General features: G+C 35.8%; 6 non-coding genes across 6 annotated transcripts; all 6 read right to left on the bottom strand.

Moving 5' to 3' along the window:
* Window positions 1-6,555: 6,555 nt before the first annotated feature.
* TRNAA-UGC (transfer RNA alanine (anticodon UGC)) lies at window positions 6,556-6,627 on the bottom strand. Its single transcript has one exon. It is a non-coding gene; the product is annotated as a tRNA-Ala (tRNA).
* A 468-nt stretch (window positions 6,628-7,095) lies between these two features.
* TRNAA-UGC (transfer RNA alanine (anticodon UGC)) lies at window positions 7,096-7,167 on the bottom strand. Its single transcript has one exon. It is a non-coding gene; the product is annotated as a tRNA-Ala (tRNA).
* Window positions 7,168-8,838: 1,671 nt separating this feature from the next.
* On the bottom strand, window positions 8,839-8,910 carry TRNAA-UGC (transfer RNA alanine (anticodon UGC)). Its single transcript has one exon. It is a non-coding gene; the product is annotated as a tRNA-Ala (tRNA).
* A 506-nt stretch (window positions 8,911-9,416) lies between these two features.
* On the bottom strand, window positions 9,417-9,488 carry TRNAC-GCA (transfer RNA cysteine (anticodon GCA)). The gene has a single exon. It is a non-coding gene; the product is annotated as a tRNA-Cys (tRNA).
* A 5,593-nt stretch (window positions 9,489-15,081) lies between these two features.
* On the bottom strand, window positions 15,082-15,153 carry TRNAA-UGC (transfer RNA alanine (anticodon UGC)). Its single transcript has one exon. It is a non-coding gene; the product is annotated as a tRNA-Ala (tRNA).
* Window positions 15,154-17,332: 2,179 nt separating this feature from the next.
* Window positions 17,333-17,404, bottom strand: TRNAC-GCA (transfer RNA cysteine (anticodon GCA)). Its single transcript has one exon. It is a non-coding gene; the product is annotated as a tRNA-Cys (tRNA).
* Window positions 17,405-17,913: the final 509 nt, after the last annotated feature.

Genomic DNA, 17,913 nt, shown 5'->3' with positions numbered 1-17,913 from the left:
TGTACATGGTAAATCGCCATGCTACCCTTCTTAACTGTAATGTTTTAACTTATACATAAAATGAGCCACATTACTTCGTGGTGCTTTAATTTATAGTGCAATACAGTGTACAGGTGTCAACCTTTTGTATGCACACCACAGCAGTCATTTCAGCCACTGATTGTGTTCCTCTTGGCCTGGCTAGAAACCAACGTTTCAGTTTATTCCAAAGGTGTTCAGTGGGGATAAGTTTGTGTTCTGGAGAGTCCAATGAAGCATTCGCGCTCTCACATCTTTAAACCAAATCGTCATAGGCTGTACAGTATGACATGGCGCATTATCATGCTGAAACAGAAAAGGTCCACCCTCACACTGCTTCCACAGTATAGGAAAAGCAGAATTATCCAGAAGGTGAATGTATCCCATGCCAACTTTTAATTCAGCAACGGGCAAGTATAAGAACAATAGTACAAGTACGTCTTACAGTCATACTTGTACTATTGTGGATTTTACAGTATAGGAAACTGGTACGTGAATTAAAAAAAATAGTAGCATTTACCTAAAGAGAGTATAGGAATAAAAATTTATATTTCTTCTAGTTCAGCTTTCCTTAGACAGTGTTCCGCGCACTCAATTTTTGCATAAAGAAAATAAAACCTAAGGAACACGGAGTGAACTACGTACCGCTCGAGTTGAATGCTCTATCACTGAGCTACGATCTCTTGTTGGGAAGCTATCTTTGTTCTAAGTTTTTATATTTGTTGTCTCTCGCCACCCAATTGGTTGGCTGCATGTTTAGTAGTGCGCGTATCTTAATGTATCTCTAGATTGTTTTTATTCTATGGCTGGATTTTCATTTTACCAAACATTCCTGTTTTGCGACGTGAAATCCTTTTCCGGAACATAAAAACATTCAGCCTTCTGGCCTAAAGGTCTTAATTACATTAAATTGGGAAGTGGTAACCAACAGCTAATGCACTTTTGTCATTGCATTGTCACTGAAAGAAAATACTTTTCTTTCTGTGACAATGAGTTAAATTGAAGGGGAAGTGATACTGAACAACGGATTTCTTGATTTATAGTCGAACGATTTACCATAGAGTTACAACTCAGTTAAATACTCGCTCAATAGAACTACACTACTTAACAATTTACGACGTTTCTGGGTTCTCTGTTGAATCCTGTCCTCAGTTCTAATTTGGAAGCACTGAATGTTCATTCTCACCGTCATAATAAAAAATGAAAATTTTATTTTAAGGTTAACTGTACTGTATTAGTTAAATTTGTCTTGTACTGGAATGTTAATGGTTGGTTTCATCTATTTATTTTAATTTTTTGTTGTTTCTTTACTCATACATTTAATTTGTACATCATTTTTAAAAAGATTTTAATTGATACTTTACGGTCGATTTATTTCATAGTTTTCTTATGTATATACTAACTATGAATTTAACACTAACAGTTTTATAAAGGAATCGTTTAGAGCAGAACCTCCTATTCTAGATGATTCTGGTTTTATATGTCATTACTTTTATACAGTAAAAAACATTCGAGTATTTAATGGCATATTCATATAATAGTGGTAGTAGGAGTAGTAATGGCAAATAATGCAAGCAGGCTTATATAGCATCAGCCATAAAAAAAAAAAAGTTCATCCATCCGTAACCTCCAAGAATTTGTCTAGTTTTCCTCATAGTGTTATATATATTTGAGCCAATGGGAAAAGAGGGCGAGGCAATTACGTCATTACAAATACAATTAATTATTGACAACTGCCTCCATAACGTTCACCAATCTCGTGCACGTGCTTCACTGTCTAACCTTTGATGTTCCATTGTAACGTTTTTTTGTATATTAATCAACATTGTATATTTACCTACTTTATACATAGTATAGTAAGTAATAGTTTTAGTAATAGTTTTGTATTTTGGAAATATTCTAAAATATTTGTATAGTTTGTAAATAATTACAGTTAAATATTTTAGTCTTGTTCTTTTGGATGCAACAATATTCCTCATGAATTGGATGCAACAATATTCCTCATGAATTATGGAACCCGAAGCAAAAGGCCTTTTCCTGAGTGACCTATGTAAACGTAGGTAAATAATTACACAGCGCACTACAGATGCACAGGTAAATAATTACATAGGTCATTTCCTGATTAGATATCGATCAATGCATTTCGACAGGCGTGTCTTTTACATTAATGACAGTAATGGCAGTGTGCTACTGCAACAGGATCTAGAAAATTTGGGCAGATGGGCTGAGAAGTGGCAACTGAAGTTTAACATTGACAAATGCAAAGTACTGCATATGGGTAGAAGTAACCCCAGAGAAACGTACCAACTGTGTGGTACTACACTTAACGTGGTAGGAAATGAAAAAGACCTGGGAGTAATTGTGCAGTCAGATATGAAGTTTTCTGAGCAATGCAGACAGGCTGCCAGGGCAGGTCATGGGGTTTTGTCAATGATATACAGGAATTTTGCTAGCAGGGAATAGGAAGTGATTGTCCCTCTGTATAAGGCAATGGTCAGGCCACGCCTTGAGTATTGCGTACAGGTCTGGAGGCCTCATTTTAGGAAGAATGTAGATTTGCTTGAGCGTGTACAGAGAAGGACAGCAAGATTGGTGAGGGGAATGAAGGGATCCTCTTACCAAGAGAGGCTTAAGTTCTGCAGATTGCAGCGGCTGGAGACTAGGCACCTGCGAGGTGATCTGATTGAGGTATATAAGGCCTTGAATGGATTGAGCACGCTGAATTCTGATGGGATTCTTCCACTTGTTCAGATTACTACCCTAAGGGGGCATAAATTCAAATTGAGGAAAATCAGATGTAAAATAGATGAGCGGAAATTTTCCTTTAGCCAGCGGGTGGTTAATTGCTGGAACAAACTTCCATCTGTCGTTGTGGAAATTGATAGGTTACATAAATTTAAGGAGGAACTGGACAAACATTTAGAGGGAATGGTTTTCTAAATTTTTTTTTTGGCTGATGCGTAAAATGCATAACCATTTTACGTTGAAAAGCGTGCGCGGGTGTGGGCGAACAAAGCGAGCAGGGGGCAAAGCCTCCTAGTTATTTATTAAAATAATTTGTTCCAAAATATAGCTTGTAGTACCAGGTATTATAATAAACTTGATGCTATGAAAGAGGTTGATACAAAATTTTTTAAAGTTGTTTTTAAAAAATTGTCTTTTTTTGTGTAAAGATTAACCGAAAGTGGTTATTCAACCACTTTCAGTCAAAAGAATATATTATATTACAAAATAAAACACTATTATTTAATAAAATAATAGTGTTTTACTATTTAATTAATTATACTTAATGAGAGAGAGAGAATCTTTATTGCAACTAAATAAAACACTTTCCTTCAAAAGAAAGATTATATTGCCCAAAAAAAAAAACCCACTATTATACTAGATATCCATAAATATCTGAACATGTGGTATAAGAGTGTTTTATTTCAGATTTCAGACCAAAGAAGGGACACTGGTCAGCATCAATTTTCTCCCTAAAATAATTTCGACAGATTCTGGTAGGAAATATGTTCAAAAACTCAGATATGTGCTTAAAAAGTCCTCATCGCCACCAATTTTTAAATATCGTAGGTTAATGACCAAAATCAAAATCTGTCGTTGAAGCTTCATTTCTTACATTCCCATTTAGACTTTTTCCTGAAAACCTGGGAGCGGTTTCCGATGAGCATGGTGGAAGGTTTCACCAAGATAATTTTCAAATGGAAAAAGGATACCAGGGAAAATGGAGTCTAAATATGTTGGCAGACTACTGTTGGAATCTCTTACAGAAGACACCAATGGACGATTATAAAAGGCAAAAAACGAATCTTTTTTTTTATAGAAAAGGGATAATAAAATTTATCTTTCTTCTAATTCAGCGCTTCTTAAACAATGATCCTTGGATTCCTCGAAGTCCGTAGAGATACTTCAGGGGATCAGGGAATAATGTCCGAAATTTGTTTTAATATTTAAACTGAAACAACTTTAGTGCAGAGAAAGAATATTGTTACGTGTTGAGGTCCACGAATATATTTTAAAGCTAAAAGAGGTCTGGCAAATGTTTTTCAAGCTAATAGGTGATCCTTCACTGAAGTTTGAAATCTGCTGTTATAATTTATTGCCTCCCAAAAGTTGATTATTATGCATGAATATACAGGGTGTCCCAAAAAGGTTAACCAATTTTAAATGTTTGTAACAAATGTAATTTTAATGATAGAAACACAAAATCTGCGCTAAATGTGAGAAAAACAGTTGAAGTTTTTACTGACATTCATGTGCACCACTTGTCACACCAACAAAAAGGTGTAACCAATTTTAAATGAGCAATACAAACATGTTGGAGAAAATGGAACAAGATGAACGTGTAATGACACGTTCATCTTGTTACACCAACAAAAAGGTGTAACCAATTTTAAATGAGCAATACAAACATGTTGGAGAAAATGGAACAAGATGAACGTGTAATGACACGGATTTGTTTCACGGACAAGTGCACATTTCATGTTTCGGGAAAGGTGAATAAGCAAAATGTCAGAATTTTGGGGACTGAAAACCCACACTGCGCACAGGAGTATCAGTGAGATAGCCCAAAGGTGAATGTGTGGTGTGGCATCATGGTTGATCGTATTATTGGACCCTTTTTCTTTCAAGAAGCGACTGTGAGAGCGGATAATTACCAGACATGCTTGAACTTTATGTGTATCCTCAATTGGATGAACTGCCAAATAGGGTTATTTTCCAACAGGATGGAGCGCCGCCACATTGGGCTTTGAGTGTGAGGAGGTCTCTTGATGACAAGTTTCCTGGCCGTTGGATGGGGCGTGATGGTCCCATTGCGTGGCCACCACGTTCACCAGATTTATTCCCTTGTGATTTCTTCTTATGGGGATTCATCAAAGACACAGTCTACAAGACCCCTGTTGCAGACATCGCAGACTTAAAGCGCAGGATTACAAATGCAATTACCATGATTAAGCGTGACATCTTGAAAAAACATTGGATGAATTTTATTACCTATTAGATATTGTTCGTGTGACAAGTGGTGCACATGTTGAATGTCAGTAAAAACTTCAACTGTTTTTCTCACATTTAGCGCAGGTTTTGTGTTTCTATCATTAAAATTACATTTGTTACAAACATTTAAAATTGGTTACACCTTTTTGGGACACCCTGTTTATTTTTTTCCAGTTTATCTGTATTTCGGTACTAAAAACTTGGTGTTATAAAAGATTTTGTTGGGGAAATACCTGAGGCGAAACATTCTTAGTACTGTTATTGAAGCATTGATTGGGCCCAATCAAAAATTAAAAAGTTTGAGGTTAATTTATTGTATTAAAAAAATTTGCTTGTGCTGGAATGTTCGTGGTTGGCAAAGGTTGTATGCTCTGCCGAAAGTTGCGTTTGGTTTTATCTGTTTATCTTTATTTCTTTTTCACTTATGCGTATTCAAAATAATTTAATATATATTTTACAAACTTCCAGTGGATGGATTTTCATTATATTTTATATTTCTCTCTTTTAGAACAATTTGCCGAGTTCCCAGTTTTCATTAAAATCGGACCAATCTTGCAATTATTATTTATTTTTTCGTACATATCACATAGACTGGCCATATTGTAGCTGAATTACTGGATATTATGTTTGTTGTCATGTGCTGGTTTGAGGAGCGGATAATCAGTGGTAGATGTGCATAAATGAGATGGTCTTGGTTACGCATAAAAGTTGTTGCTTTTTTTTTTTATGTTATTAATCATGAATTATTACTATTGGCCAATGAGACTGAAACGCACAGCGCGAAAAATAACTAACTTGTTTGTTATCAGTTTACTAAATATATAAATTATTGTTACGTGTGAATGTTATCTTTCTGAATTAACATGTAACAAGAAATGCATGTTATCTTTCATATAATATTAAAATTCAGGAGGAAATAAGTAAAGCACGGTACAAGAACGTTGACTGTTTATTAGGATGTGAAGTACGTCGCTATTTGTTTATTGTATTAATTCACAAAAGAGCGGTAAAATACGTGTTGCATTTCAATTTTTATTAAATAAATAAATTTTCTGTTTATACTCCAGGACGACCAAATGGGTCAGAGGAGTTCGCAAGATAGACAGAATACAAGAAACAATACCGTATTTAACAGTCACGGGCTTGAACCCCGGTCACTCAAGACAAGTGTATTTATGCACCTGCGTGCCTGACCACTCGGCTACGGCAAATAAGTAAATTATTCCAAAACTTGGAGTGAATATTAAGTTGTGAGGTATATACAGTTATCTGAAAATAATTACTTTTATATATTGTTAATTATTTAATTTGGGATTAATTTTAATGTTCATCGTATTCTACGAATTTCCTGTTCTGAGGAGAAGAGCTACGCTTTTTTGAGGATCATAAATTTAAGAGGATCATAAATTTTGCCCCAGGTAAACCAGCTTTGTATACAAATTTATGATTATTGAAGAACGCAGAACTGGACTGCTTTACTGCGATTCAGATGTAATAAATGTACGCACAGGATTTTAAAATTCAGCAAAAAAAAAAAAATACTGGAGGTGCCGGGGATCGAACCCGGGGCCTTTCACATGCAAAGCGAACGCTCTACCACTGAGCTACACCCCCATTCGCTAGGCAACCTAGCTTAATGAATTTTTAGAATTCGTGTTTAGATGAATGGGATGTATACATTAGTTGAAGGCAGGGCCGGACTTACGCGTTTTGAAACCCGAGGCGAAAAATTCTTTCGAAGATCCTGAACTGTTATTCATAAAGTATGACAATACAAATTATATATTGCCAAATAATTTATTCATATAACATAATAATTATATACAAGTATTATATGAAATTATTATTATTATTATTATTAGCCATATGGTGGCAAGGAAGCCTGAGGCTTATGCTGCACCGGACAAAAAAAAAAAAATAAATAAATAAAATAAATTGAATTATCCTGAGAGAGACAAAAACGAGTCAGAAGTAGAAGGAAATCACCAAGAAAGAGAAAAATGATGATATTCAGCTCACGACCCTGGATGTGCCAAGCCCATACTCACCAGATATGAGCCGCTGGGGGACAAAAAACCAAATTGGAGGTACCAGGGATTGAACCCGGGGCTTTTCACATGCAAAGCGAACGCTCTTCCACTGAACTACACCCCCCCATTCGTTAGGCAAACTAGCTTAATGAATTTTTAGAATTCGTGTTTAGATGAATGGGATGTATACATTAGTGGAAGGCAGGGCCGGACTTACGCGTTTTGAAACCCGAGGCAGAAAATTCTTTTGAGACCATCAACTGTTATTCATAAAGTATGACAATACAAATTTTGTATTGCCAAATAATTTATTCATATAATGTAATAATTATATACAAGTATTATATGAAATTATTATTATTATTATTAGCCATATGGTGGCAAGGAAGCCTGAGGCTTATGCTACACCAGCCAAAAAAAAAAATAAAATAATAAACTGGAGGTGCCGGGGATCGAACCCAGGGCCTTTCACATGCAAAGCTACACCCCCATTCGCTAGGCAAACTAGCTTAATGAATTTTTAGAATTCTTGTTTAGATGAATGGGATGTATACATTAGTGGAAGTCAAGCCGGACTTACGCGTTTTGAAACCCGAGGCAGAAAATTCTTTTGAGGACCCTCAACTATTATTCATAAAGTATGACAATACAAATTTTGTATTCCCAAATAATTTATTCATATAACATAATAATTATATACAAGTATTATACGAAATTATTATTATTATTATTATTATTATTATTAGCCATATGGTGGCAAGGAAGCCTGAGGCTTATGCTGCACCGGCCAAAAAAACAAATAAATAAAATAAAATAAATAAATTGAATTACCCTGAGAGAGACAAAAACGAGTCAGAGAAAGAGAAAAATGATAATATTCAGCTCAGGACCCTGGATGTGCCAAGCCCATACTCACCAGATATGAGCCGCTGGGGGACAAAAAACCGAATTGGAGGTGCCATTGATTGAACCCTGGGCATTTCACACGCAAAGCGAACGCTCTACTACTGAGCTACACCCCCGTTATTACAAGACGTTAACAGAATAATAGTTTTTAACAATACCTGTATGTTACCTAATAATAACACAGTATTAAATAAGAACAAAGATTATTTAATATATTCTGTCTATTCTGTAAAATTTAAATTTAACTGATATATTTCATATGATAACCCCAGGTTATCATACGAAATAAATCAGTTACATTTATTCTCTTTATACTCCGGGATCATTGGAGTTAAAAAGATACGAAGAATACGAGAAACAGCGCCGTATTTAGCAGTCACGGGCTTGAACCGCGGTCACACAAAGAACGTGTATTTACGCACCCTCTCGCCTGACAACCCGGCTACACGCTGCTATTATCAATCAAACTGAAAACATTCAATCCTGGGAAGGTAGATCTCTGAAGAATCTGCCATGAAACCACTCTCTATCAAAAGAATTCTATTGGAAATCAAAAGATTTTCTCCATTTCCAATGGGTTGGTACCTTTAAAGGATATTTAAAAATAATTACATCTGTGGAATGGCATTGACGAAATTTGTAAAGAAATCATTAATAAATCATCTACTAAGGGTAAATGCATAAACTTGAGTATACCTAACTTTTGTCAACTAGTGTATTTTTCTGTTTTGGACGACTCAACGTTAAAAAGTATAGGTTGCATAATTCTTTGAATTATGTATTTCGGATGAATGTAATGATTTTGTAAGTATTGCTTAGTTTGATGGATGTGTATTTAAAAAAATAAAATTTTTAAATGATTGAAAACCAAAAAAATTTCAGTTATAATTGGAGGTACCGGGGATTGAACCCGGGGCCTTTCACATGCAAAGCGAACGCTCTACCACTGAGCTACACCCCCGTTATACACAAGCACTTAGCAAGAGTCATAAGAAAGTGAACTTTTGAAAAAGGAGTCTAACTTTATTATTTATATTGTAGTTATATTTCCATATTATTTTAGTTATTTGAGAAATGTTCTTTGTACAGCGTTAGCAATTTGCCAGGTGTCTGCAATCTGTACTAAAAGCAATTGATACCTCAGTGGAACAGCAATCACTGGTGCCTGAGAGATCATGTCTTCCATTACACCCACTTATACTTTCTATATATTTTGACTTCAGCTTCTTTTTTTATTTAAATAGAAACCTAACAAAGGTAGAATACACATTTTATTGATTAAAATATATTTTCTATCATATTTTTAAACTTCTGATGCGCCTCAAATTGCTGCATGGCCCCCTGATGGAAAAATACTAATATCGGTTTGTGATCAAATATATGATTTATAAAGACCACTGGGATTCCTATAATTCACTTTTTGAATTACTGGAGTCTGTAATGTCATGTACTAAATAAAAGGGAAGTAGAGAGTACCCGGGATTGAACCAGGGACCTCTCGATCTGCAGTCGAATGCTCTACCACTGAGCTATACTCCCTTGATGAAAATGCCTTTCTTATGCTTTATATATTTATTGTCTTTCACCATCCATTTTGGTTTGCTTCACGTTTAGTAATCTATCTGTAGATTTTTTTGTGTTCTATTGTCGGAATTCATTTTAAACATTCCTGTTTTTCAAAGTGCGATTCGTTTTTTGTAAATAAAAACATACAAATCCCTGATCTAAGTTCTTAAAACGTTATACAGTATTAGGAAGTGATAACGAACTACGTGGATTCACAAAGAATTTAATGCCTCTATTGGCTTTTCAAAAATTCCCGTCCTCAGAAGCACTGATTCCAAAATTCGAAAAATTACTAAAAAAAATTTATGCAAACTTTCTCACAAATATGCGAAAATATTTTTTTGTTCAGTAACAAAGAAATAAAATGAAGGAGGAAGTGATAATGAAGCACAGATTACTTGATTTACAAGACGAACAATTTACCACAAAGCTGAATACACTCTAATTAGAAATAATAATTTATTACTTTTCTGGGTTCTGTGCTGAATCCTGTCCTCAGTTCTAATCTGGATCAACTGAAAGCTGAGCCTAACTGTAATAATTAAAAATGTTAACAGCAGCGTTATGTAGGAACTGAAATTATAATTCCAATTCCCCTCGTCAAAAAAAGACGATACCAAAATTTATTGGAAGAAATCATTTGCGTTTGCAATACCATTATCGTAATATTCGAAAAATAACGTGCCAGAAGGCGGTATTGAACCAGGAATTTCTCTATCTACATGCGACTGACCTACCTCAGAACCTCAGTTAAATAGTGCATAACAGAACTACAATACTTTATAATTGACAACGTAATGTGTTTAATTCTGCCCTCAGGACTCTTCTGGAAGGCCTGAAAGCAGGATCTAACTGCATAGGGTATGTATAAAAGTCAAATTGAAAGCGAGTTAGAAAGACATTCTCGTGTAAAATCTGTCTTTAATTACTAAAGGAGTTAGAAATAATTCTGGAACGTTTTATGATACAGGAAGTACGCGAAACGCCTAAGCATTATTTGTAAATCCTTAGTACCATGAATCATCAGAGAATTTTGTAAATTTTTACCTTTCTCCATTTAGATTTACCTGGGCACTATGTTACTAAAAGAACAATTTCGATTCGAGTTTATATTTTAAATTAAAAATTACCAATTCGTAAAATCTGTTTATACTACGAGAACACTTGAGCAGTAATGCATTTCACTTTTTTTTTAAATAATGAAGAATAAGGGACCCGGAATTTAACCGGGTCGCTTATTCTTCATTATTCGACAGCAATGTAATTATTATAAATAATTACATTGCTGTCTTCCATTGAAAGACAACTGCCTCCTTAACGTTCATCAACCTCGTGCACATGCTTCACTCTGTAATACAAGACCACGCACGGCATCATTTGATGTTCCATTGTATTGTCAGCTGATGAAGCGACTCGATAGTTTGTAAATAGTTTAGTATTTGTATAGTTTGTAAATAGTTTAGTATTTGTATAGTTTGTAAATATTTTAGTTAAATATTTTAACTTTTAATCCTGTTCTTTCGGATGTTACAATATTCCTCATCCTCATGCATTATGGAACCTGAAACAAAATGCCTTTTCCTGAATGACCTATGTAAACGTAGGTAAATAATTACATAGTGATATTTATTCCACCTTGAGAATGCCTCATGGTGGAAGGTGGGGTAGCCAATGGGAGAAGAGGGATGCGGGTCACATGGTACAAGTGTGTGGGGAAATTATGTCAGTACAAATGCACAGGTAAATAATTACATAAGTCATTTCCTGATTAGATATCGATCATCGTGGCGTAGTGTTTGGGTAAGGCGCCACCTGGTTTCCCACATCGGCACCATCAGTACTCTTGTGATGAATACAGAACCTCTGTAAAAGCCAGAAAAGTGTTGTGTGTTGCATGTGTAGTTTAGTGTTGGATTCTGTTGTTTGTGCTGGCTTCTTGGCCGCAGGGCCCCTAGTGGGACTCGACGTTGCCCGCCACCACCACTACCAGGTGAGCCAGGCTATCCACAGTACTCTGGCTGCTCTCCATCTGGGGTTGCCTGAACTTCCTGATGGAGAACAAAAGAGAAAAAAATTGCATGAGTGAGGGAGATAGCTGAAGGATGGGAGTAAAAAGGGGGAGGAAGAACATCAGTGCGTTTGGACAGGTGTGTCTTTTATGTAGAAAAGATTTGACTTATTCCGTCATACCTCTACATTGAGGCTGATACAAATTTTTTTAAAGTTTAATTTTTTTTTTCTTGTTATGAAAAGAGTGACGGAAAGTGGTTATTCAATCTGTTTCCGTCAAAAGGTTATATTTTATTGCGAAACAAAACATTATTATTTTATTAAATAATAGCGTTTTATTATTTAATTAAATAAAACATTGTCCGTCAACTAGATCCATAAATATCTGAATCGTCACATGTGGTATAAGAGGTTTTTTTTTCATTTCAAAATATAATGAGTTTTTTTTTTTTGTTTTTTTTTGTGCACCTCAAATAGATTTGAATTTACCAGGATGCGCAGTTGGTAGGATCGTCGTCGTCCTCCCACACTGAGTAGAAAAGACCTGAGTTCGAATCCCATCGATGAGGAGAGGAATTTTTGTGGGTAATTTTTCACAATGTGGCTGAGTTAGTCGGTCTCAAGCGAGGGTAGCATGTTTTTTTCTCCCGCAAACTCGGGTTTTTCAACCCAACAACCAGGATGGGCATTCTTCTTAAGTTAAAACATTACAACTTTTACTTGAAATGAGCCACATCTTTCGTAGATTTTTAGTTTATAGTGCAATACAATGTAAGCTTCTAAACTTTTTGATGCACACTACAGCCAATAACTTGATAACTACTGTTGCAAAGAACTTTTTAGTGCTATAGTATTTAATAACTTCTTGGCCCAGTGTTCGCCTTAATTATACACTGTGCCCTTGTCTGTATACGCTGAACAAATTTTTGATAACAGGAAGGCAGTATTTTGATCCTTTTCTCCTTCATCACAGCAGTTAATTTAGCCACTGATAGTGTTCATATTGGCCTGGCCCGAAACCAACGTTTAAATTTATTCCAAAGGTGTTCAGTGGGGTTAAGGCCGTGCTCTAGTCAGTACAGTGAAGCTTTCGCACTTTAATATCTCTAAACAAATTCACCATACGCAGTATAGTATGGCATGGCACATTGTCGTGCTTCCCTCGTACTGCTTCGACAATGCAGAAAAAGCAGAATTGTCCAGAAGGTGAATGTATCACATTTCAACTTTTAATACAGCAAACTTCGATTTCGTTTTTCTGATATACACTAGTGTGCAAAATTTAAGGACCAGTCAGGCTTTCACCTGTAGTTTCTCATAGGAGTGGCCTGGGTATGGGAAAAGCATACCAAAGGAACCTCGTGAGGTACAGAAATTATGAAGGAAACAACACTGACACAGCAACGGAAACAAAACGGCACGGGGGACTTTATTCAAAAATGGCAACATAGCACTGGCTGCCATGATACAGACGCATCACTGCCAAAGATGGAACAAAGGGAAGAGGTGGTCCTCAGTAGGAGATATGGTCCCCCCCCTAATGTCGATGCAGGTTTTGCACCGCATGTCCATACTTAGAACAATGTTGTCGATAAGTTCTTGCGGTAACATCGTCCATTACTCTGTCAGCGCCATCTTCAGCTGGTGAACATATTCTGGGGGTGTGGACGTGCCCAGAGCGTCACATATGTGTTCGATGGGGTTTAGATCCTCGGAACGGGCGGGCCAATCATACGAACAATGTCCTCACTTTCCAAAGCATATCAACAGCTGCAGTGCGATGGGGTGTGGCGTTATCATCCATAAACACGAACAAGCGGCATCTCGGAACACGAACAGGCATCTCGGAACAGACGCACATGGTGAAGGATTACCTCAGTACAGTAGCGTGCACCGGTTACAGTACCGTCTTCCAGTATCTGGAGTTGTGTACGTCCATCCAAGATAACGCTTCCCCAGACGAGAACACCTCGACCGCCATATCGATCCCTTTCAGCGATGTTTGCGGGGTATACCATGTGCCAACCTCTCGCCAGATTAGCTGACGTACAGAATCGCTGCTGAGATTGAATCTGCTCTCATCAGTAAAGAGTACCTTAAGTAAGATTTTATGGTTGTAACGTTTAGAAATAGTTTTGGTCCTTAAGTTTTGCACACCAGTGCAGAAAAGTGGTACATGAAATAATGTTTTTCAAACATTAATTCAAGGATCACACCTATTAGCTTGAAAAACATTTCAAGCTAATAGGTGATCCTTCACTGAAGTTTGAAATCTGCTGTTCTAATTTAATGCATGGAAAAAGTTGATTATTTTTCACGAATATATTTTTTCCAGTTTATAAATTGCAGTACTAGAAACTTGGTGTTGTGAAAGATTTTGTTGGAAAAATACCCTGGTGAAAATTCTTATAGTGTTTTTGAAGCATTGATTCAAACTGTTACTATATTTAAAAAATTTAGCTTATACTGGAAGGTTCTTAGTTGGCAACGGTAGTATGCACTGCCGAAAGTTACGTTTGGTTTTATCTATCTTTATTACTTATTCTTTAAATTTATACATAACTTTCAAAATAATTTAATATATATTTATAATCAAATGTATCCGTAACAATTTTTAAAAGCTTCACCACGTCCGTCGGTTCGTCCGCATGCAATAACTCGGATACTATTTGATGGATTTCAATGAAATTCTTTATTTGGGCCTTCTAGAGAACCTTGTTGAGCCATTCCAAATTTCATTAAAATTGGATCAATAGAAATCCGACAATTATTATTTCTTTTTCTGTCCATACGCATGTAATAATCCATCTTCCAGTGGATGATGGATTATTACATACGATTTTCATCATATTCCATATTTCGCTCTTTTAGAACAGTTTGTCTAGTTCCCAGATTTCATTAAAATCGGACCAATAGACATCTGGCAATTATTATTTATTTTTCTATATATATCACGTAGACTATCCATATACCGTATATTGTAGCTGGATCACTGGATATTATGTTTTTTTTTAACATGAGGTGGTTGGAGGAACGAATAAGCAATGTGGCAGATGTGCATGAACGAAACGTTCTTGTTTACCCCATAAAAGTTCTTGGTTTTTGTTCTTTTATGTTATTAATAATGAATTATTACTATTGGTCAACCTGACTAAAATGTAACGCACTGGGAAAATTAACCAACTTGTTTGTTATCAGTTTACTAAATAATTACAAATCATAAATTATTATACTAATCACGCACGATAGACGTGAAATTCATGTTATCTTTCAATTACTATTAGAATTCAGGAAGAAATAAGTAAAGAACGTTACAAAAATGTTGACCGAATATTAGAATGTGAGGTTCATGTCCCTATTTGTTTATTGTATTAAATTACAGAAGAGCAGTAAAATGCATGTTGCATTTCAATTTTTGAAGGTTCTTCAATAACCATATGCAATAACAATTTTACTCGGACTTTTCTTTTCTGAATAGGCAGATTTGCTACGATTCAAATGTAATAAATGTACGCACAGGATTTCAAAATTCAGAAGGGAGGAAAAAAAAAGAAAGTGGAGGTGCCGGGGATCGAACCCGGGGCCTTTCACGTGCAAAGCGAACGCTCTACCACTGAGCTACACCCCCATTCGTTAATCACCTTACTGTTGCTTAATGAATTCTTAGAATAGTGTTTCGACGAAATAGAGGTGTACATTAGTGGCAAGGTTTTCAATTTGAAATCAATTTCTTTCTAAGTGGCATGAATTCGACTAACCTAATTTTCAGTCACTTCTCTCTCTTCCACCTCCATCAGTAAAGAGGGTGGCAAAAATCCTCCGTATACCACGTTAGAATAAATTGGTTAATCTGGAAATTGAGGGAAAGGATCAGGAAAGGTGACTCAACTTACAATCGTATACTTGAAAGTAGTCACAACAGATCTCACGTGATTTTATTTAAATTTATCTGCTGGCATTGAAGTACTTGATCAACCTTGTATTTGAAGTATTCTCTGTCTCTTAGATCTCTGAGTCCACAATTATTTGGTTTCAATTCACATTCATGACTGTTCAAAAAAGTGTTATTCAACAACCGGAGGATTGACCCGGGCACTTTACACTTGAAAAGCGAACACTCTCCCACTGAGCAACATCCTTCAGAGTTGCCACAAAAGGACCTGAGGAGTGTACAAAAATGTTAAAAATGAATATTTGTACAGTGCTGAATTCGGATAAACATTTGGATAAGTTGCCCTAAGGGGAGCCATAATATTTGATAAATATCTTAAATAGTTATCCGAATTAAGTAATTACATATATAGAGAGTCAGTTCTAAATGTATGAAAAAAGAGATAAATTGAAAGAACACTTTAGTAGATAATGGGACCCTCACATATAAAGAGACCACGGCGCTACACTCTTCTTTCGCCTGCTTGTGTAATGAATCATAAGTAAAAATAATATAGAAGTCTAGTCTAATTCGTGATATCGAGAGGGTGGACAGACCGTGTGATAGCAACCCTGATCTTTGCACATCGAATTCTCACAGTAGTCTCTCTCTCCACCAGTGGAAAGTAAACACGACTGGCAGAGTGTTCAGTTCGAATTCAGTGTTTGTTTTCGATGTCGGTTTCTTGGTTTTTTTTTTGTCTTTTTCTTTTTGGTAAAAAAACTAATAAAGGACTATTTACATATATATTTTATATCATTAAAATACAGTGCCGAGAAAAACGTAGGTCGATTAAATATTCGATCCCGATCGAACTCGGGATCTTTTATATACAAAGCAAATACTCTACTAGTAAGCCACAACCTCCCCCACCCCAACACGCAACGTACAAAAGAAATCAGTTAGACACAATGCTATTATCAATAAACTCCACTGAAAACACTCCATCCCGGAAAGGGGGATCTCTGAAGAATACGCCATGAAACCACTCTCTATCAAAAGACTTCTATCGGTAATCAAAAAATTTTCTCCATTTCGATTGGCACTTTTAAAGGATATTTTAAATTTTAAAATAATTACGTCTGTAGAATGGTATTGAGAAAACTATCAAAGAAATCATTAATAAATAATGTATTTAGGGTAAATGTGTAAGGGAGTATAGCTCAGTGGTAGAGCATTCGACTGCAGACGAGATGTCCGTGGTTCAATCCCCGGTGCTCCCTGATTTTCATTATTTTAAGCCCCGGGGACTCACATCTGGTGAGTATTGGCTTGGCACACCCAGCGTCCCGAGCTGGATATCATCATTCTTCTGTTTATTGGAGATTCCTTTCTACTTCTGACTCTTGTGCGCGCTCTCTCTCTCAGGGTAACTCGGGAATGTTTTTTTTTTTTTTTTTTGACTAGTGCAGCATAAGCCTCAGGCTTCTTTACACCATATGGCTAATAATAATGTAAAAAAAAAAAAATGTTACTTTCACAAAAGAAAGAAAGTGATTAATTAAGAAAGTGTTTTTTCGATATTGGTACTCAGAAAAGGTTATGATTCACCTACAATAAAATACTCGATTTAACGAGAAAAGTAAAAAAGTTTAATTACTTCAACCTGTGTAGAGTAAAATCTGTCTTTAATTACTGAAGAGATTACAAATACTTTTGTGACGTTTGTGATAAAGGAAGTAAGCGAAACGTCTAAGCTTTATTTGTGATTCCTTAATAATACGAATTGTCTGAGAATTTTGTAAATTTTTCACCTTCCTTCATCTAGATTTACCTGGACACTATTCTACTGAAAGAACAATTTAGATTCGAGTTTATAACTGAAATTAAAAAAGTCAAATTCATATATTTCTTATATTTAAAAATAATGAAAATCAGGGAGCACCCGGGATTGAACCGGGGACCTCTCGATCTGCAGTCGAATGCTCTACCACTGAGCTATACTCCCTTATTAATAAGAAACGTTTACTATCTCTGATAAGGCATTAGTTGCATGAAGCAACCACTCATTGATACCAGTACCACTGTGTACCGTAGTCAAACAGTACATAAATTAAAAGTGTTAAAAATTATCTAGTGTTAAAAAGAGAACAAACAACTTTTTTATTCTAATTTAGAATTGCATAAAAGTTATATTATCTCTCTATACATTCAAAACGTTTTCCTCTTTGTGATATTTATTCGAGCCAATGGGAGATGAGGGATGCGGGCGACGTTACAAGTGAGCGGGGCAATTACTTCTCTAAAAATGCACAAATTGCATAGGTACTTTCCTGATTAGATTTCGATCAGTGCGTTATAATTTTAGTACAGTCTATTAATTACGCGAGGGGTGTAGAAGAATTGACTTACTCCGTCATACCTCTACATTTTACGTGGGACAAAGCGGGAAATAAATGCCTTCGACGTAAAAACGTGTGTAAAGTGGTCTCTCGGTTGAAAAGCATCTCACCCTAC

The sequence above is a fragment of the Mastigoproctus giganteus genome, chromosome 3 (assembly GCF_048544385.1).
Source record: "Mastigoproctus giganteus isolate SK-2022 chromosome 3, ASM4854438v1, whole genome shotgun sequence".
Classification (NCBI taxonomy): domain Eukaryota; kingdom Metazoa; phylum Arthropoda; class Arachnida; order Uropygi; family Thelyphonidae; genus Mastigoproctus; species Mastigoproctus giganteus.
The sequence above is the reverse complement of the archived record's forward strand: the minus strand, read 5'-3'. Positions and strand labels throughout refer to the sequence as shown.